Below are 20,080 nucleotides of genomic sequence, written 5' to 3' on the forward strand. Positions count from 1 at the left end.
AAACCATTGGTCACTGACAACTGACTCAACCTCCAGTCCCTCTCCCCACCCTGGAAGCCAGGGGGTGGGACTGAAAATGTCAACTTCAGTATGCACTGTGGTTTTCCTGGCACCCAGCCCCCATCCTTAGGTGCTTTCCAAGAGTCACCGCATTAACATACACTTAGGTGTGGTTGAAAGGGGTTTGTTATGAACATGGAGACACCTTTATGACTCTTATCACTTAGGACATTCCGAGGGTTTCAGGAGCTCTGTGCCAGAAATAGAATGAAGACCAAACATATATTTCTTACTATAAATCACAGTTTCACAGCCAAGATGTTTCCTAGGAGTCTCCAGGGTGTGATTGGGGTGAGAGAGGAAAACCCACCACCCAGCTCTCAGATTTTCCTCCTGAGGAGTTGCTGCTTCCTTCTGCCTTCTGCTTCGCTGGCTCCCACCTCTCAGCCATCTGTTGTTGAAGGACCGGACAGGTGTTCTGGATGCCCCAAATCCCACAAATACCTGGGAGAACAATATTTAAAGAGCAGGGACATCTACTGGTATTGTTGGAATTTGGGGCCCTTCCCTTTCCTGTCACTCGGGCCAGACCAGCTGGGTCTGGGGAGAAACTGGGAACTCTCCAGAAAGGCCTGAGGGCTCTGGAGATGGTGGTCTCCACGGTTCCGCCTTTCAGGCCGTGGGGGTTACTCTGGCATCAAGAGCCCGCCCCTGGAATCTGAGGGAGAAGTGAGGCTGGGCCTACCCAAACCACATGGATTCCCAATGGGGAGGAAAATTTAAAGGGAAATAACGCAGCAGGGATGCTGCACAGGTGGAAACAGCAGATGCCTGTCACAGACTCAGAGCACTCAGGGGAGGGCTCAGTCCCTGGAAATGCCCCTTATCGTCCCGTTTTTATACTCGGCCTGTCCTTCAGTACCCAACCCACATCCATCAGCTCCGTGACACCTGCACACCTGTGCTAGGTGCTCTTATAGTCTTTCCCTTCTCAGATGCTCTCAGTCGCTTTCCCCACCTCTCTCCCTCTGCCTCGCTTCCCAGCCCACTCCCACCCCCACTTTTTCTCTCCCACATTCTCTGCTCCCTATCTTTGTCTCTTCATCCCCTTCTCTCTTTAAAAAAAATCAATCCACAGAGTGATTAGATTTGCAAATGAGCGGGCAGGAAACTGGGAACAAAGGGAACCAGAGCCGAAGAGAGAGCAGGTATAATTACTGTAATTAACTCAAGCAGCAGGGACACATCCCCTCGTTGGCGGCGGCTGCTGCGAAGTGCTGTGAGGCACCGCAGGGGACCCGGCTGAGGGGAGCCGTGCGCCCCCAGGAAATGTGGATGACTCCCTGTCTGCAGGGCTGGGACTCTTCATGGGGGCCCTGGCTGGGAAGCTCCTCCTGAAGCAGGTGCCTGCATGAGGATCTGTCTCATCTCTCCTGGGCTTGGCAGGAGCGGGGAGGAGGAGCGATCCAGGCTCAGAGGACATGATATGATCTCCTGGCCGCAGGGTGGGGCCAGAGAACAGAGTCGCCTCTTTCCTCTTTTACCTGACACTTAGCTCTTTACCTGCTTCATGACATCCTGAGAGCCTGCTCTGGTCTCCCTGGGATCCAAACATTTCTAGAGACCTTGGAGGAGGAACATCTTTCTGATCCCGTGAAACCATCATATCTGCATCCCCAATATACACCTCCTGTTGTTGATAAAATGTTATCTACCTTTTGAGATATATTTGAAGCTAAAGCCATTTCTGTGAAGTCTATACTGATTTCACTCTCTACAGAAGCCCTTGTCTCTTTTATGGACCTTACTTCACTGTACCTCCCCTCCAACTCCTATGCTATGGAGAAGGCAGACAGACCCCATCTTTTGATTCCTGGAGTTTATCACTTCTGTGGGTCTGTGTCAGTCAGACCCCTCTCACCTGCCAGTGACAGAAACCCTAACTCAAACTGGCATAAACAACAAAGGGAATTTATTAGCTGGAGTAACTGAAGAGTCCAGGGATGGTTGGAGGCAGGCCCAAATATTATCACTGGATCTCTCCCCCTCCTGTCCCCTTTCTTCAGTGTGGGTTTCACTCCCAGCCAGGCAGACCTCTCCACAATGTAGCCCCAGCATCTCTAAGCTAACATTCCTAGAGCCAGCTATCTTAGGGAGAGGGTTTCTCCTTCCAAAATTTCCAGCACATACCTGAGGTTGTGTGTGAGATCATTGGGCTGGACTGGGTCCGGAGCCAATCCCTGAGTTGGGGGAAATGAGGTCCAGTGATTGACCAGACTGACATTAGGTGCCTGCCCCTGGAATCTGAAGAAGTTGGGCCGACCCTATCCAAACCACATGGGTTCCCAGTGGGGAAGAAAAGTCAAAGGAGAAGAAAAGAACACAGCAGAGATGCTGCACAGGTGGAAACGGCAGATGCCAGTCACTGGTTCAGAGCACTGCTGAGGGCTCAGTCCATGGAACTGCCCCGTTTTTATACTCAGCCTGTCATTCAGTACCCAACCCATGTCCTCCAGCTCTGTAACACCTCCTTACCTGCTCTGGGTGCCCATAATCTGAAACACTTAACCAAGCGCATACATTTATGCTGCCTTATCATGATCTTTATATTTTCATTTGTTACAGCCACATATAAGCAATAAGATTACAGACCCACTAGGAGCAGGGATGTGACCACCCTTGTATGCCTCCCTCCCACTCTGGTACAGCCCTGGGCACCAGGACAGCACCATGTTGAACCAAGCACAGAATGCAGATCTGAGAAATGGCTGGGTCACTTAACAGCTGTGTGACCTTGTGGGGTCCCCTTACCTCTCTGAGACTCGGTTTCCATATATAGAAGTTGGGGCTGTGAAAACACCTATTTTACAGAACGATGAAGAACAAAGGAGATAATATGTGTGGAAGTACCTCCCACTCTCTTCTCTGCTAAGCCCGGCCTGTCTTCCTCCAGTTACATGATTGGATATTTAATTACTGGTGAGGTAAGAAACAGGCATTGACCTTCCTTATTTCTGTGATGCTGAGCTCTACAGGCGTCCCTCTGCCTTCCCAGCCGTTTGTTTTTATTTTCCTGGCCAGCTGCTCTTACTTTTTCATCTTCCTTTTAGATGATGTGCACGTGCAAGGCCAGTAGCACAGGCTCAGGTCCTGGGTTGCCCCCACTGGGGTTGCAGTTATGCCACTTGCTAGAGTGAAACATCAAGTGAGTTATTTTGCCTCTCTGTGGGCTAATTCCTCATCTGTAAAGTGAGAAATCTCAGTAGTGTCTACCTCATGGTGCTGGACTGAATGAATTAATTTGTATAAGGCACTTAGAATGGGACTTGGTGGGGAGTAAGTGCAATAAAACTGTTAATTATTATTCTTGTTTTAATGTTTCAAACTGATACACATTATAGTTCAGCATCAGGGCCAGTCAATCTTTCTCCGTAAAACTTCTCAAGTTCATTCTTTCACTGCTTTCCATCCCTACTCCTAATGTCTTAACGCAGTCCCTCATCATTTCAAGCAAGGATTACTCTCATATCCTTTTAATTGGTCTCCCTCACCTATCTTGCTTTCTAATCTATTTTCCACACAAAAATCTGATCATATGTCTCCCCTGTTTTAAGTCTTTGAATAACATCCCACAATGATCAGGATACAAAGTCCAAACTCTAGGGCATGACATAAAGTGTTTCATGATTTTTTTCTCTTGCTTATTTCTTTAGCCTAATCTGTCTCCACTGACCCCTCAAGTCTGGACACATCTGCTTTGTCTAGAATGCTCCTTATGTCTGTCTAGAATGCTCCAACTTCCTCTTTCTTTTCTCTTGGCCACTTCTTTGGCATCCACTGAGCCTCAGTTTAGGCATCACTCCTCACAAAGTCTTTCTGGATGTCTAGCCTCTCTCCCCAGGATGGTGTAGATGTCTTACCTAGAGCACCCAGGGAATGTCTCTAACCTAGCAGTTGTCAATTTGCATAATTGTCTGTTTCCTTCACTGGACCATAAACTTCTTTAAGGCAGGGATCCCATGTTCGAATGCCTAGCTCTTGGTACAGCTTCTGGCACCTCATCTGGGCTCAGTGCTTGTTGAATGAATTGAATAATGATAATCCCTACTGAATTTGTCAGGCCTCTTCTGGTTGCAAGTGACAGAAACTGGCATTAGGTATAACTGGATCCTGGTCCTCAAATGATATCATCAGGACCATGTCTCTCTCCAGCTCTTGGCTTCACTTTCCTCTGTCTTGGTTTCATTCTTATGCTGGCACCCTAAAAATGACCATCAGCAGCTTCAGTCTATTCACTTAGCAATCCTAGTGAAAAGTTGGTGTTTCTGTCCCAACATTTTCAGCAAAATTCTGGACACTACTCTCATTAGACCAATTTACTTGCTATCCCAGGGTCATGAAATATGGTGATTGGTCAGAAACAACAGAAATTTATTTCTTACAGTTTTGGAGGCTGGGAACTTCAAGACCAAGGTACTGGTAGATTCTGTATCTATCCACTTCCCAGATGGTCATCTTTTGCTACAACCACACATAGCAGAAAAGATGATGGAACTCTCTGGGGTCTCATATAAGGGCACTAGTCTCATTTCCGAGGGCTCCATTCTTATGACTTAATCACCCCAAAGGCTCCAGCTTCTAAGACTGTAGTAACATGCCCATCTCTGGAGCTGGGGGATGGAGTCATGGTCACCTGACACAATGGATGAGTGGAGGAGGGATGTTTCCCCCCAAAGAAACATGGGTTAGAGGGAAGCAAAACCAACATTGATGCAGAAGTGCCAGGTACTGCTAGCTCTCATATAAACATTTCAGGTAATCTTCACAGTGATCTAAAGAAACCCATTCTACAGATGAGAAACCTGAGGCTTGGAGTGGTTCAGTGACTTGGCTGAGTCACAAAGCTTACAAGAGGTGGAACCAGCTTCTCACTTGGACAGCCTGACTCCAGAGCCTTCCCCCCTTTAAAAAAAAAGATTTAAAAAAAGGAATACATACACACAGTAAAAACTCCAAACAGCACAAAAAGTGTACAGTGAACAGGTAGTTATATTCAAGTCCTGACTCTGATCCCCAACCTCCCCTTTTCTGCCCCCGAGTCATCTACCCGAGAGGCCTCACTTCTACACTTTATTATGCCAATCCAAAACAGTCTTTCCATCAAGGTTCTATTTTGTACCCACTTCCTAGGGTTCTACCCCATGCCCAGTTTATTATGAGGTCTTTCTAGGGCTGGCAGGAACATGAACCAGTTCCAGCCTGGTGTGAAGTCGGGAAATTGTTGGGCACAGCTTTGTGGTGGTTCTTTCCCAGTCTCTGGTAGCTTCTCATGCGTGAGCTGACCCGTACTCAGGCCATGAGAGCCCAGTGGTCGTGGAGAGGACCTTCTGGCAGTAAGCAGGGGCAGTTAGTTGTAGGGCCTGCCTCCTTCTTTTCCTTCTCCAGCCGTCAGCGACCCTTCCAGCACTGTCGGCTGCACAATGTCTGAAACTGTTGTTTCCTTTTGTCGTCGTCTTTTTTTTTTTTTTAAGCTGTTTAAGGACGGATGGTGGCTCTGGTTCCTATTAATGCATCATGGCCAGAAGCAGGGCTACTTTCACCAGGATTTATGAATCCTTCCAGAGATATGCTGTGCATAAACAAATATGTACGTCCCCTCTTCTTTATGTACGTGGTACCCGTTGCTACAGTTTTGCCCCTTACTCTTGTCACTTGTTACCCACAGATTGTTTCGCATGGGCTGACCTCACTCTTTTAAAGGCAGAGCCTGTACTCCTAACCGCTACTCTGGTCGGCCTCACTGAATGATGGCTAAGTTATTATTGGCTGTAATTGATGCTTGATGAATAGTCGATGAGTTGAATAAATTATGTTGAAACTGCACCCAGGTGGCTGGGCTCTCACACTCCGATGACTGAAGGGACTGGGACACGCCATGTTCAGTCTGGGGTCCTTTGTATTCCAGACCGCTCCGTCCTCTCCTTTCATGTCTCTGAAGAGGTTCTTCTTGCTTTCTGGTCTGTGGGAGGCTGAGGCCTAGTAATATTTAAACCCCAGCTCTTGTCTCTTGTCTCTCATTTCATAAGAATCCAGTTTTTATGATGAAACCAGATCCACTGTATGAAAAGAGGCGCATATGTACCTACCTATTCAGGGAAACACTGTGGTATAGAAGTGTGCCTGGACAGTGCCTGGTACCTAGAAGCTCAGCAAATACTTTCTGGATGAACTTGGGGCTCACTTGTGTCTCATGCATTTATTATCCAGCCCCCCTCCCCTCCAAAAGTTCTGGTTGTCTAACATCTATTCAGGGTCTACTAAGTGATGCTGTCAAAGATGAGTATGTAGAGATAATTCATCGACTCATTAATAAAAGTAAAGCATTTGAAATACCCAAAATATTCATAGCAACAGAATTTTGTTAAATTTGTGAAACAGAGTTATTAAATAATGGTGAACGATTGGTATATAGCATTAGTATTACCTTAGGCTGTTTGGGCTGTAACAAAACCATCACAGACTGGGTGGCAGTTAAACAAAAATTTATTTCTCACAGTGCTGGAGGCTGGGAAGGCCAAGATCAGGGCTCTGGAAGATTTGGTGTCTGATGAGAACCTGCTTCCTGGTTCACAGATGTCCATCTTCTTACTGCATTCTCAGATGGCAGCTGGGCTAGAAAGCTCTCTGGGGCCTCTTTTATAAGGGCACTAATCCCACGCATGTGGGCTCCACCCTCATCACCTCCCAAAGTCCCCACCTCTTGATAGTGTCACACAGGGGCATAGGATTTAATATATGAATGGGGGGCATAAATATTCAGTCTACAGCAAGTATATAGCTCTTAAAACTGTGTGTGTGTGTGTGTGTGAGATACACAGCTTAACATGACCCCCAGATGCAAGCTAACCACTTCATTTGGGCTTTAGCTGACTTTCTCTTACCTCTTTGGAAGCTAACACAGCGTGAAGTACAAGTTCATGACGTAACATTTCTTAGTTCTCACAGCAGCCCCACAAGGCAGCTTTATTTGCCTCGTTTCTGCAGAAGAACTAGTCAAGGCCATTTAGCTAATGTATGGAGGAACTAGGATTTGCATTCATGTCTTTCTGAACCTAAAACCTCAGCTCCAGCTGTCCGAGGGGCTAAGATATTTTTCCCAAAGTGTGCTCTGCTCCTACCAATTGTTACAAGGAAAATGGTTCCCTGTTCTCAAGGATGTTTGCTTTTATGTTGTGATTTAAAGTGGGAGACAGCTCACACGGTACAGGCACACCTGGTTTTATTGGTATTTATTCACAGTTACTGCTTTTTTTTTTTTTTAACAAATTGGTGGTTTGTGGCAACCGTGAGCCAAGCAAGTCTATTGGTGCCATTTTTCCAACAGCATTTGCTTACTTTGTGTCTCTGTCACATTCCAGTAGTTCTTGCAATATTTCAAACTTCTTCATTATTACTACATTTGTTATGGTGATCTGTGATCAGTGATCTTTGGTGTTATTATTGCAAAAAGATTACAACTTGCTGAAGGCTCAGATGCTGTTTTGCATTTTTTAGCAGAAAGTGTTTTTTAATTAAGGTATGTACTTTTTTTTTTTTTGGACATAATGCTATTGCACACTTCATAGACTACAGTATAGTGTAAACATAACTTTTATATGCACTGGAAAACCAAAAACATGACTTGCTTTATTGTGATATTAGCTTTATTATGGTGTCCTGGAACTGAACCTGCAGTATCTCCAAGGATGTCTGTATTTCCTAGTGTTTGCCTGTGGTTGGGAGAGGAGGTTTTAACAGATGGTGGCTGGGTTGACACCTTGGTAAATAAGGTAGTCATTTATAAACCTGCCTGGGTTGCAGAAATTTGGAATATCAAGATGAGGAGGGCTTCAGAAAGAATGATTTAGGTCTACCTCTTCATTTTACAAATGAGGAAATTGAGGCAAACGGAGACTGCCTTATCCAAGGACACCACTTGCTTTGGCTCAGAGAGAACTAGAACTTCCTGACTCCTAGTCCAGTGCTCTTTACTCCTTATGCAAATAAGAGGACGGGTTTTTAAATTTCCTGGCAGTCAGTGAGTGGTTTCATGTATTATGTGTGTTTCCCCTCTGTTTGCATTTCTCTATGTTTTAGCTTGTGTTCTTACTCTCTTTGTCTCAGGCTTCCTCCTGACTGTATTTAAGTTCACAGCAAAATGGCAGGTTGATCCATAGAAAAGCGGGAAAAAGAGTTGAGCAGAAGGGGCCTTAGGATGTAGGACTACAGCCTTGCATCAACTCTGATGGGGATAGCTGTGCATTAATGCACACTGTGTTTGTAACTATGTAGTACAGGTAAGAGTGTACAGGTGAATCGTATCAGGGATGCTTCCTGTTTAAAGACCACCATGGCCACCCTTAGCCTTATCCGTTCCATCTCTAGAAGTTTATCTTACAAAGATGTGTGCATAAGGATTTTTTAAAAAACATTGTCTTCAACAGCAAGGGACTATAAACAACCTAAATATCCGCTGAAAGGGGGATGGTTATTAAAAACCATGGTACATCCATACAGTGGAGTATACATGAGATGCAACATGGCAGATCATATGGGCTCACATGGTGCAACCTACAAAATGTATTAAGTGAAAAATAAGATGTGTGTGTCTTGGTTTGGGTTCCCTGAAAAGAGAGCCTCAGACAAGTACTTGGTGCAGGTAGTTTATTTAGGAAGTGATCCCAGGAAAAATAAATGAGAGAGTAAGACAGAAAATGCAGATAAAGAGTGTATACTGAGTAGTATTCCATTGTATAAATATACTACAACTTCTTTATCCAGTCATCTGTTGATGGACATTTAGGTTATTAAGGGATAAATTGGGAGTTTGATTTTCAGATACTGACTACTATATATAAAATAGATAAACAAGAAGTTTCTATTGCATAGCACAGGGAACAGTATTCAATATTTTGTAGTAACCTATAATGAAAAAGAATATGAAAATTAATATATGTGTGTATATGTATGACTGAACTATTATGCTGTACACCAGAAACTGACACAATATGGTAAACTAACTATACTTCAATTAAAAAAAAATGGGTGTATACTGAGTTGTTGCTATAGCTAAGGGAAGCCCAAATAAGTCCAAACCTTTGGAAAACACACAGAATGTCTCCCAGAATTGTCTGTTTTGGTAGGAAGGAAGGCTGGGGCATTTGTTAATGAAGCTTGTCCTGCATTGGTCAAGGTTGTTCTGGGGTCTTAACTGCCTCCTCCTATATCTTGTAATATAAAAGATACCTAATTGCATGTAAACAAAAAGTATATATGTATATATATACACACAAAAATGTGTATTTGTGTATGTATAGCTACATAAATATTCATGTACAGATATCAGTAGAGAGGTGTATTCACACACACACACAGGCGATTTTGAATAATGCATAAAATCACTGGGAATAGTGGTTACTTTTGGGTAGGGAGATGGGGTATTTGGAGGCCTGGACATTTGGTGTGGGAGAGAGCTAATTTTTCAATGTCTAGCTTTTTGTAATAATTACTGTTTTATATGAGTGCATTTTTTTAAAAAAAAACCAATGTTTTAATTTTGTTGAGGTATAACTTACGTTTAATAAAATGTACCTATTTTAAGTGTACAGTTTAATGAGTTTCAATGAACATATACACCCATTTAACCACCACTACAAAAGAGATATAGAACATTTCCAATGAGCTGCCAATTGGCTTTTTGAAGTCAGTCCACTCCTCTCACCCTAGGTAAACACTGATCTGCTTTGTGTCACCTTTAATCTGTCTTTTCTAGAGTTTCTATAAATAAAGTCATACACTATGTACTTTTTTTGTGATGGGCTTATTTTGTGCAGTATAATGTTTTTGAGAATTATCCATTTTTTATGTCAATAGTTTGTTCTTTGTTATTGCTGAGTAGTATTCCACTGTAGTGATATGACAATTTTTTTACCATTCACTTTTTGATGGACTTGTGGGTTGTGTCTGGCTTTGAGTTTTTATGAATAAAAGTTATCATGAAAAAGTCACAAACACTTACAACAAGGCTTTGTGCAGATATATATTTTAATTTTTATACCACTCTGGTAATTTTTTTTTAAAGTTTTTATTTTTTTGTTTGTTTTACTTTTGTGGGGGAGGTTATTAGGTTTATTTATTTTTAATGGAGGTACTGAGAATTGAACCCAGGACCTCGTGCATGCTGAGCAGCTCACTCTACCACTGAGCTATACCCTCCCCCTTTTAGTTTTTATTGTGTAAATACCTCGGGGGTTGCAGGGTCATGTAGTAAGTGAATATTTATTAAAAAATTGCCAAAGTTTCCTAAAGTGCTATATTATTTTGCATATCTACCAACAAAGTAGGGAATTTCCAGTTGTTCCACATCCTTGCAGTACTTGGTATTCTTTTTTTAATTTTAGCTATTCTAGTGGGTGATAGTAATATCTTTTGGTTTTAATTTGCATTTCCCCAATGAAGTGGAGCATATTTTCATTTGCACGTTTGCCATTTATATTTCTTTTGTGAATTGTCTGTTCAAAATTTTTGCCTATTTTTAACTGAGTTAATATCTCAGTATTATAAAGAGTTCTTTATGTAATCCAAATACAAACCTTTTGTTAAATGTATGTATTGCATATATCTTTTTCTTGTCAATGGCCATACCCCACCCCACTTTTTTTTTAAATGCTGTCTTTCAAAATTTAGGAAGATTTATTTATTTTTTATTGAAGTAAAGTTGGTTTACAATGTTGTGTTAATTTCTGGTGTACAGTGTAGTGATTCATTTATGCATATATATATATTCTTTTTCAGTATAGTCCATTATAAGATATCAAATATATATACAGTAGGACCTTGCTGTTTATCTATTTTATACATAGTAGTTAGCATCTGCAAATCCCAAAATCCAGTTTATCCATGCCCACCCCTTTCCTTCCTGGTAACCATAAGTTTGTTTTCTGTCTGTGAGTCTGTCTCTGTTTTGTAAGTAAGTTCATTTGTGTCTTTTTTTTTTTGATTCCACATATAAGTGATACAGTATGGTATTTTCCTTTTTTTCTTGGCTTACTTGAGTTACAATGACAATCTTCAGGTCCATTCACATTGCTGCAAATGGCATTATTTTATTCTTTTTTATGGCTGAGTAGTATTCCATTGTATAAAAATAGCACAACTTCTTTATCCAGTCATCTGTTGATGGACATTTAGGTTGTTTCCATGTCTTGGCTATTGTAAGGTAGTGGGAAGCTTTAATTTTGATATACAGTCAGCCCTCCATATCTTCAGATTCTGCATTAGCAGATTTCAACCAACTGTAGAAGGAAAATATATATTTTTTAAATTACAGAAATTTCCAAAATACAAAATTTGAGGGCACAGGCAACTAATTGCATAGTTTTTACATTGTATTTACAACTGTTTACATAGCATTTACATGTATTACATGTATTACATTGTATTAGATATTATAAGTGATTAGAGATGTTTTAAAGTATTCAGGAGAATGTTTATAGGTTATATGCAAATATTACACTATTTTATATAAGGGATTTGAGCATCTTTTTTTTAACATTTTTTTAATTGAGTTATAGTCATTTTACAATGTTGTGTCAAATTCCAGTGTAGAGCATGATTTTTCAGTTATACATAAACATACATATATTCATTGTCACACTTTTTTTTTGCTGTGAGGTACCACAAGATCTTGTATGTATTTCCAGATTTTGGTACCCACAGTGGGTCCTGGAAACTATTCTCCCATGATACTAACAGATGACTATAGTATAGTGTATTAGTTTTTTTTCCTTTTGGAGTGTATACTTTTTGTGTATTATCTAAGAACTCTTTGCCTATACAAGGGTCATAACATTTTTCTTTTATGTTTCCTTCTAGAAGTTTTTAGTTTAGCATTTACATTTAGGCTAATGATCTATTTTAGATTAATTTTTGCTTATAGTGTAAGGCAATGTTCAAAGTTTATTTTCTTCCTGGGATATTCAATTATGTTAGCAACATTTGTGGAAAATCCTTTCGCATTGGATTACTTTGGCATTTTTTGTCAAAAATTAATTGACGATATATGAGTGGGTCTATTTCTGGACCCTTTATTCTGTTTCATTGATCTACATGTCTGTCCCATATTAATAACACACCGTCTTTATTATTTTAGCTTTATGGTAAATCTTAAAATAGTGTAGTTCTCACACTGTTTTAGGATGTGGTGTAGGAGGTAGTCCAAGTCTTCCAGCTTTGTTCTTCTTTTTCAGAGTTGTGTGGCTATTTTATTTTTATTATTTTTAACATTTTTCATTGAGTTATAGTCAGTTTGGCTATTTTAAATCCTTAACATTTACATACAAATTTTATTATCAGTTCATCAATTTCTATTAAGAAAAGACTTAGTGGCATTGTGATTGAGATTACGTTAAATCCCAATACATCAGGGAATACTGACATCTCAGTAACATTGTGCCTTCCAATCCATAAACATTGTATATATCCTCATATATTTAGGTCTTCTTTAATTTTTTTCAATAATTATTTTGTCATTTTCAGTGTGGAGGTTTAGCATATATTTTGTTAAATTTATCCACAACTGTTTTGTGTCTTTTGATGCTGTCACAAATGATATTTGTGGTAACCAGCCTCCAGATTGGCCCCCAATGCTCCTTCCCTCCTGGTATTCATGCCTTTTTATAGTCTCCCCTGCAACACACACACACACACACACACACACATACATTATACCAGGGTTGGTCTGTGTGACCAATAGAATATGGCAAAGTGATGGAATGCCACTTCTGAGAGTAGGTAGTAAAAGATGTCATGGCTTCTCCCTTGCTTTCTCTTGGACTACTTGCTCTGGAAGATATGGGAACAGCTCTTTTGGAAGGTCTAATGTGAAGGCCAGATACCATCATAAGTGAGGAACTGAGGCCTCCACCAACAAGATGTGAATGAATGATCTTAGAAGTGGATCCTCCAGACCCAGTCAAGCCTTCAGATGAGAGCAGCCTTGGCCAACATCTTGATTGCAACCTCCTGAGAGACCCTGAACTGGACCACCTGGTGAACCTACTCCCAGATTCCAGGCTCTTTGAAATTGTGTGGGGTAACAAGTGTTTGTTGATTCAAGCTGCTAACCTGGTCATTTGTTATGTAGCAATTGAGAACTAATACAGTATTTTAAAAAATTAATAGTATCTATTTTATTTTAACTTCTAATTCTTTGTTTCTAGCATTTAGAAATCCTATTTTAAAAAAATATAGACCTTGTATCCTGTATCCTTCCTAAAAACAGCTCTTTGACAGATATTTTAGGCCTTTCTACAGAAGCAAGCATGTCATCTGTGACAAAGTATTGCTTCTTTTCAAATCTGGATGCTTTTTATTTATTCTACTGCCTTATTAACCTGGTAGGACTTTAAGGATAATGTTGAATAAAATAGTGAGAGCAGATATTCCTGCCTTGTTCTTGATCTTAAGGGGAAAGCCATTTAGTCATTCACTGTAAGTATGATGTTAGCTGTCGGTTTTTCAGAGATGCCCTTTGTCAGGCTGAGGACGTTTTCATCTGTTCTTAAGTTACTGAGAGGTTTTAAATTTTTTTCCCCTCAATTTTCTGTCATCAATACTAGATGTATAGTTTTATTATAGTAACAAATAGTTGTTACAGTGACATCTATACACATACAGAATTACATTTAAATTCACATAGAACAATATTACACTTTAAGTTGTACTTGAAATTAGAAGATGAAGTATAGCTTAAGCTTTACAACAAAGAAAAGAAAAATAAATGAGATAAAAATAGAGTTAGCAGTAAAAATAAAACTGTCCGTTCTTGTACAACATTTGGAAACTTTTTGTCAGAAAGCTGCATCTTCTTAATCCGATTATCTAAGCCATTAAAATATGTGTGGCTCAGTGTTATTTTGCCAGAAATTTGTTTAATAGGATCATAAACTAATGTTTTGAAAGGAAATCCAAGACATTTTTCAACCAAGTTTTTGTCATGGGGTGCTAGACTTCCTAGTTTCCGTATGGGAAATGTATTCTTATAGCCTTGTAAAGAATCTGCTTCTGGCCACACTTCATTATTGGGGATGCCCAAAGCTCTGAAAATTTGGGAGAGTTGATCAACTTCCAAATCCCCATGGAAAAGAGGCTTGTTAGTTGTTAATTCTGCAAATAGGGTGTCTATACTCCAAATGCCAACTGGAGTTGAATAGTGAGCTGAACCCAGCAGTACTTCTGGAGGTCTATACCAGAGTGTTACTACCTCATGTATTTATACCCTAATAGGTATTCCAAAAGCTCTGGTAAAGTAAGATCAACTAGTTTAATTGTTCCTTTGTTATCAACAGATTTTGAGGTTTTAAGACTGTGAGGAGCTCTTCTAGAGTTAACAAAATACAATCCCTTGTAGGATTTAGTACATATAGCTCTTAACAAGTGAGGAATTCTTGAACAGACCTGGAGGGACAGAATCCAAATATTTCTTGAGATGCAAGGAATTAAAAGATGAAATATAACCTGGTTTCTTGCATAACCACATCTTGAAGAGTGACTGTATTTAGTTGACAAAGTTCTTCTAAAAGAGAAATCTTTTGAATTGCAGTACTGAAAGGGTTCCTTTTTACTTTCTAGTCTGATTTTCTTCATGGCTACCACTTGACCTGCAGTTTTGTGTCTCCCTTTATACATAACTCTGTAGATACCTTCTCTACCTTTATCTATTTTGGTATAATCTTCTGTAATTACTCAGTAGGAATGGTAGATCCTGGCTTATTATTCTGTGATGGTCATGGGTGGGGTTGGGGCTGTTGGAGAAGTGGTGGAGGCAGTGGTGCAGCTACCATATCTGTGTTACTTTTTCCTCAAATTCCAAGAGCACTTATTATGAGTAATTTTCTAATAATCTTTCTAAGTCTGAGATAATTACGTATTTTTTCTTTTTTGTTTTGTTAATATGGTGAATTACATTTGATTGATATTTGAACTAGCCTTGCATTCCTGAGATAAAGTCCACATGGTCATCATTTATGAAAATACTTGATTGTTTTTGAAAATATTTGATGAATGATTTTCTATTATTTGAAGCATACCTGCATTTCATCTGAGAGAGAGACCGGGAGACTCTGCTCCCATTGACTAATGTTGGGATCACAGTGGTTCCTTGGTGCTTGAAATAAGTGGGTAAGTGGGTTTTTATAATCCTCTGAGATCCTTGGGGGAAGTGTCCAGACTGAGACATGTGAGAATCTTGGTAGACTGTTGGGAATTTCCTGCCCCCTTGAATCAGTATATTTGTTCAATCAAAATTCAACTTTAATTTGGAGGAGAAGCTGAAAACTGGAATAGTGAGTAGAAGAATAGAGAAGGAGGACTGCTGGTAGAAACCTCAAAATAGGGAGAATATTGAGATACTGACTACCCTAAAATGACAATTATTCACTACTGAAATCATGGCTCTTATGGATCAGAGTCACATCTTTAGGATCATTTTACAGGATTCCTTTAACTGCACATTCTACTTTCCTGAGAAGAGTTTTTAAATTGCATGTTGTCCTCCATCTCCTTAAGTTTTCAGTGACACACCAGCACCCAGTGATGCTTTAGCATACCTTTGCTTATGCGTTGGTGCTCCATGCAGCTACCTGGCAGGCCCACTCCCTAACCTTCCTCTTAGTGCTTTGAGCTCAGCAGGGATTGGATCAGAATTTGTTGAAAGTTCAGTGTCCCCTTCTTTGAGACTCTAGGGAGATGGGTATGAAATATGATAACTTATTTTCACTCAAGAGCATTAAGCCCAGGAGAAACCTTTCTTGGCCTGCCTCAAAGGCTGGGATGAGTGTCTGTATGTTATGAGTAGGGAGACTGAGACATGGGATTCTGAAAAGGAAACTTTCAGTGAATGAAATCATAGGAAAGAATCTGGGTGACTCCATCAAGTCCCAAACAGCTGCCAACTTCTCAAGGTTAACACGCTGAGAAGGGCTAGAACCACTTGGCTTTCTGTTTCTTTCCCAGGGGTATGGATCTTGGAGTCTGTGAAAATAGCTGGTGAGCAGAGCAGAGCAATGTAGTCTTTCTTTCTCTATCTTCTGTCTCGTTTTTCATTCTCTCTCCCCATCCCGTTCTAACCTAGACTGGGACAATCAGATGACAGAAGAGTTCTACTTTAAAACAAGTGCACTCAGGTATTTATAGTAAGGAAATGGACTGAATGAGCCAGCTGCTAAAAATAGGTCTGACTTAATCCATTCAGGAAGATTGTGGCCCAATGCATTTAGGGATAAAATAAATCAATTCAGATCTAATATTTAGAAAACATATCCCAGATTAGAATGGTTGGCCTCTTGTGAGAAATGCTAGATTTTTTCCAAATTGGCATTGATGGTGGGGATAGGCTTTTCAGGCAAAAGGCTTGACTCAGCCTGGACATCAGAATATCTTCTCAAGTTTGTTCTAATTTTCCTCCAGAAAAATTGGTCTATGTTCTCTAAGCTTTGCACTTCATATATTTCAGTGGAGCTTCCTGAATCTATAAGGGAGGTTTGAAGCTCTGACTTCTTGCTGGGGAATACTAACTCTCTTATCAATTGTATAGTAGATACTTGTTCAATTTTCCCACATGGGTAAGTTCTTTAAATGAATGAACACATGCACAGCATTTATTGAGCACTTACTGAGTGCCATGCACCATGCTAGGCTCTTTTCATGCCGTTTTATTTAGACCTCACTATAACCCTGGCATAGGCTATGCTTTTTGCTGATACACAAACTAAGGCTCAGCTAGGATTCTCCAAAGCCATGTTGCTTGTGAATAGCAGATTGAGATTTGAACTCATATCTAACACAGAGAATAAATATGGAGTCTTGCAGTATTTTTGTAGTCCTCTTGGAATTTTATTCTGGGCTGTGCACGTATAGGCCTTCAATTAGTGTTTATTTATGGTAAAGGCTTTCTTGATTACATCTCTCATTATCCTTTCCTCCTTTGAGTTCAGTAGCCTCCTTGTACCATTCAATTTCATATCTACTTTATGTTATCTTATATCATCCATCCATTGTTAGGAATGTGTTAAGTTGCAAGGATAAAAACCTCAACCAATGTGATGGTTAAAAAAAATCTTTGCAAGTTCTTTGATACTCCTCCCATTGAGAACTGGCAGCTGTGTCTCCTCTGCTTGAATCTGGTGACTGCTTCAGCTGAGTACTGCAGAAATAAGACTGTGATTCCCACACGAGAATGGGTCATAAAAAGCCATGCAACTTCAGTCCCAGGTCTCTCGGAATGCTTACTCTCAGAACTAGCCATTGTGTGTGAAAAGCCTAAGCCATGTAGAGAGGCCACATGTGTAGGCACTTGGTCAGCAGTCCCATCTGAGTCCAGTCTTTGGCCATCCCAGCCTGGGTACCAGACACATGAGTAAAGAGGCTCTCTTGGAAGTGAATTCTCTAGATACAGCTGTTCTAGTTCCTGGGTGTTTGAGTTACTTTCCTGATTGAATTTTCTCAGTAAAGGCCCCCGACATCATGGACTAGAGATAGATCATTCCAGATGGACCCTGTCTGATTTCCTGTGAGCTTAATAAAATGATTTTTTTTTAATGTCACTAAGCTTTAGAGTCTCTAGTTACACAGAAAGAGTAACCTGGACATCCAATTAGCTCTGGTTTACAGCAATGGAAACATGTGTATATATGTATTTAATGTAGTGAGAGGTCTAGAGGTTGGCCCTTTGATGGCATTAGTTCACTGCTCAGCTATGCTGTCAGGGACCCAGGATCTTTTCATATGTCCATGTTGCCATCCTTAGTATGTTGCCTTTTGTCCTCATACTTGTTGCCTCATAGTTTTGGCATAAATACTGTAGCTCCAGGCATTGCATCAGCATTCAAGTTAGGAAGAAGAAAGGACAGGCAGAGCTAGCCTTATCTATATGGTTTTACTAGGAAGGCAAAAGCTTTCCTAGAAACTGCTGTGTCATCACTTACATCTCATGAGCTTGAATTTGGAAGGTCGGCTGAAAAAATGAGTATTTACCTGGCATATGGCTGTCCTAAACACAGTCTGAATTTGCTTAGCAAGGACACCTGGGAGCATGAGCACCATGTGGGCAACACCAGTGTCTGCCACATACCTCAGTTGCTTTGCATCATTTTTTTCTGGCTGGTTCGACTAGATGGTGAGTTATTGAAAACAGAGACAATGGTGATTACTTCTCTGGAATGCTTCTTAGCATCCATTATAGCACTGAGAATGTCATTTCTGTTTACTATGTTTACTTACTGAAGAAAGAAGAGAAGAATAGGGAGGAGGTTTTCTAGAGCAGAGTGCTTTTTTTCCTTGCATATCCCCTGAAAAAATGTTGAGAGACGATGTACCCTCTTGTACATTTTTAACTTGATATCTGCAGGTTTTCATGATAACTTATGAGATAATAAATGACAATGTAATTTTTGGCATATAGTAAATACTGACATTTTAAAATAAACCTTTACATTGCTCTTTATAAAGTTTCATAATGGTTTGATACTACTACCTTCTGTTTAAAAATGCACAAGCTTTTCTTTAGTAGCCAGAAAATTTTACATCATTTCTTTTCCTCCTTGAACTTATATTTTCATTTCACTTTCCCCACAGGATTTTATCCTAATGTAACGTATTTTTATGCCTGAAAGTTTTTTTTATTGATTTTTGTGTCATACTTCTCTGCAACAAAAACATACATGTAAAATGAAATAGCATTTTAAAACATGTCATGTGACTGAAAGTCTTTTAAGTATTAAAACATTTCTTCTGGATTGAATTATTAAAATTATTATACTATGTCTTTGAGAAAAACAGCATAAATATAGTATACATTTTGATATGGAATTATTAGAACAAGTGAAATTCATCGAAGTGCATCTACTGTTAGGTGGATAGGATTTAAAAAAATTGGATCATGTATCTCTGGGCAAATATTACGTATTGCTTGATTGAGACAGTTTGACGTCAATTGCAAGTCTATTTTTCGTTTATTAAGACATAAGTGCTGATGGATGTTAACTAGACTTACTGTGGTGATCTTTCTGTAATATGTACAGATATTGAATCACTATGTTATACACCTGAAACTAGTATAATGCTGTATCTCAATTTTAAAAAAGGTAAAAATGCTGAAAATTTTCCCATAAGTAAATGGAAATGTAAGGAATATTGTTACATTTGATTATCTGAACTACTTCCAAGTCGTATATTAAAAATTACATAGTGATCTATCATCAAAAATTATTTCTAATTATAAGCTGATAGCCCAGTTAGATCCTCCTTTGATTATGTGGGAAACACTTGAGTTGGAAAAGAATTTGCAACCAGTTATATGAATTGTTCACTTGCAAATACATTTTTTACCCTATCATTAGAGACATTCACAAACTCAGTATTTCTATTTACTCCTTGGTTGGAGCCTTGGAGGTTTGTACTCCAGTACTTACATCATAGTGAGATTTGGGATGAGTGAGCATTGTGCTTTTCTTTTGGTAAGTGGGAGGAGGGCTACTATGAAAAAGAAGATGGGAAGATGGGGAGGGAGAAGTTGCCTTATGCCCCAGCTGCAGGCAGGTCAATTTTAGAAGAGACTGTAGGAAAACTGAGGATTTGAAAATTGATACTCATCAATCTACCCATGTCCCCAACCAAGTGTGCTTGTACCCACCAAGAGCAGAGGTACCCCAACTTGAACAGCTGTTCCAAAGGCTGTTAGAATTCATAGAGATGTTATCACTCTTGGAGAGGACAGATTTGCTTGAGTTTCCCTTCAGGCATATTGTTTCTCTCTTAATGAAGTGCTTTGTCTGGTGCCTTATTGGTACCATCTCACTGAGTCCTAAGAACAATCTTAAGAGGGAGTAATCATTCTCTCTACTTTGCAGGTGAGGTTACAGGGGTTAAGAGAGGTAGCAGCCATCAGGTACCAAAACTGGGATTCAGACCCAGGGTGATGGGTTTACAAAGCCTGAGCTTGGCTCTGGGCACAGTGAGCACAGCTCTCCACATGAGCTGTTGC

The 20,080-nt window shown here is 40.0% G+C and overlaps 1 protein-coding gene and 1 pseudogene across 7 annotated transcripts in view; one reads left to right on the plus strand and one right to left on the minus strand.

Annotated features, from left to right (window-relative positions):
• Positions 1–15,672, minus strand: part of LOC102527396 (cyclin-dependent kinase 1-like) — a 36,312-nt pseudogene extending 20,640 nt beyond the window's left edge.
• Positions 1–20,080, plus strand: part of NRXN3 (neurexin 3) — a 1,622,069-nt gene that overhangs the window by 20,416 nt on the left and 1,581,573 nt on the right. The gene's annotated exons all lie outside the window — the stretch shown is intronic.

This window comes from Vicugna pacos, chromosome 6, assembly GCF_048564905.1.
Source record: "Vicugna pacos chromosome 6, VicPac4, whole genome shotgun sequence".
NCBI classification, from domain to species: domain Eukaryota; kingdom Metazoa; phylum Chordata; class Mammalia; order Artiodactyla; family Camelidae; genus Vicugna; species Vicugna pacos.